Consider the following 2,600-nt stretch of genomic DNA (forward strand, 5'->3'; position numbering starts at 1 on the left):
GATACTATTAACTGAGTAGCTTTAGGCCAGGTGCTATGCTAAATGCCTTATACAAATCATTACCTGTAATTCTCCCCTCAAAGCCCTAGAAGCTTATATCCCTTCAGAGCCCCAGAGTGTTGAATGTTGTAGGTTCAATGTTGAACTTGAACCTAGTTTTGGGTGAGTGCCAAATTTCTTCATCTTGATGTGGCAGCATCTTCCCTTGCTTCTCCTCTGCCATCTCCAGAGATTCAAAGTGAAAGCTTAAAATGGGAAAAGGAGAGAGACAGAACGAGTGGATGAATGAATGAATGAATGAACAAGAACCCCAGCAATATCAGTTTCTGTTCAGCCTGTTCTTACAGACAAGCTTTAATTTAGCAACACAGCTCTTCCTTTAATTTTGTGAGATATCCCCGAATCCTGACATCAAATTACCTTCTTTTTTGTTTCCTGCCACAGCTGGTTCTGTTTGGGATTCGATCACTTGCAACAAAATGCCCACTACTAACATCATTGGAGTTTTAATACATTTTTCTAATAGTAATGAATTATTACTTCTAAAATAATAAATAAATAAATGCTACTGATATGTTTCATTACGCTGTGCAAGGAAGGAAGCTGCTATTTCAGTCCCAGGCAGTAGTTCTGGAGGCACTTGACTCTTGGGGATTAAGCCCTGCCCTAATCAGCTCAGGTGAGAAGCAATAAATACAAGCTCAAAGGACACAGAACCATTAGCCAGATCAGTATTCTTCTGATCAGAACTGTGTTTTAGTTCAAGCTGCTTAACTCTCAAGGAAGTCAACTTCCTAAGCTGTAAAAAAAATGCAAATTATAGGGTGGTTCTACAAACCTTTCTGTTTTTCAAATTCTTGTCTTCCGCACAAGATTAAAACATCCAGATAGTACATGGGTCAACATGTGTCCATAAATCCAATGGATTCTGTGGCCAGTTGACCCTGTCTCTTCAATAATGTGCATTTTTCTTAATAGAATTCACATTCAGTATTATCAAGTGATATACTCAACAAAATTAAATTAAGGCAAGGCAATTTTGCTTAGTGGTAAGAATTTTTTAAAATATGTAAAATATTTATAGATGAAATAAAAAAAGTTGATGTTATACATCGCGTTCCTAAGAAGTATTTCAGGACAGTATTCATACTATAAGACTTGTGCCAAATTCTACAATGAGTTTTCCTTCCTACCCTAGAAAAATAGCTTTTGTCCTTGAAATTGAAGTCAGATCTTTAAAGTTAAGCAGTAAGCAGTATTTCTGAAATGTCCTTATTTTTTCATGGACTATTGATTTCAAATTTTAATACCAAAATAGAATGTGATTATTTTCCCCCAAACTGGTGACCTTTAAAAAACTGCATTAATAATTAATTTGCAATTATATTTTAAAAAGTTGTGAATGCTAGCTCTGATAATCATTCCAAATCACAAGTCACAGACTAAACTCTTTGGCTAAAATGCTGAATTTGGTAGGAAAACATGGATGTGTTTGGGAAATTATACCATTAAATATTTCTTCCAAATCACTAAGCATTTCCCAACAGATGTAGAATTGACTCAATACATTTTCTTCAAGTTAAAATGTATTTAAGGGGATACTCTTCAATATTTTTTTAAATTTACTGGTGTCGTGTAATTTCCCAGAGCAACTACTTCCTAACTTAGTGTCTCCAATATGGCTTGGAATTTTTGATAGTTTTCTATAATATCCAGCATGCATTCACTTAAGAAATTATTCAGAGGGTATAATTTCCTTCTTGTGTTCATTACTTTGTACATCATTTTAGAAAAAGGAAATCAAAGAAAGGAATAAAACTATCTTTGCTGAATACTAATTGTTTCCATTGCTTGTTCCCAAGACTGTTCACAACAGTCTTGGGGGCACACAGAACCACAGCATGAGCATACGGTTTCTATGTGCCCATCCATCCTTACTCTGGAAGGCCTGAATTAACATGACTTGTCATTTCCAGCATAGCAAGAACGCCTCTGTAAAAGGAAGGCTTGCCTTGCAAAATACATCAAAGTAAACCCTTGATTTCTCACCCCCAAATTTCCAGGCATCTGGGCATCTTAATTCTACATTTATAGAGAGATCCAGATAAGGTTCCTAGGAGCTAAATGCACCTCAGTGTCAAGGGAACAGGAATGAATAACTGTGAGGACCAGGAGGAAATTGTCTCACCAGTACCTTGCAGTAGTGATATTCAAAATATTTACATACAGCTTAGGTCACAACCAATCCAACAAATGTCAGGTGTAAGCATCTCTACAGGCTGCAGCAATTTACCCTTAAAATGCATACTGATGTCAACACCAGGGATTAGCAACGTGAGCGATTGATGCAAATACATAGGTTACAAATCCATGTTAAAATGCATTATCTCACTTAGTCCTCAAAAATTCTGATATGTAGGTATTATTACTTTTCCAATTTGTGGATGAGAAAATTGAACCTTACAGAGATTAAATAATTTGCTATAGGTCATACAACCTAATAAGTGGTAGAACCCAAAATGTGACCACTTAACACAACCAGTTTGTTTTACTCTGTGGTTTCTTTTTCATTCCGGTACTCATTGCAAGGACAAGAACTC

This window comes from Condylura cristata, unplaced genomic scaffold (genome assembly GCF_000260355.1).
Source record: "Condylura cristata isolate star-nosed mole 26May11 unplaced genomic scaffold, ConCri1.0 scaffold00026, whole genome shotgun sequence".
NCBI classification, from domain to species: Eukaryota; Metazoa; Chordata; class Mammalia; order Eulipotyphla; family Talpidae; genus Condylura; species Condylura cristata.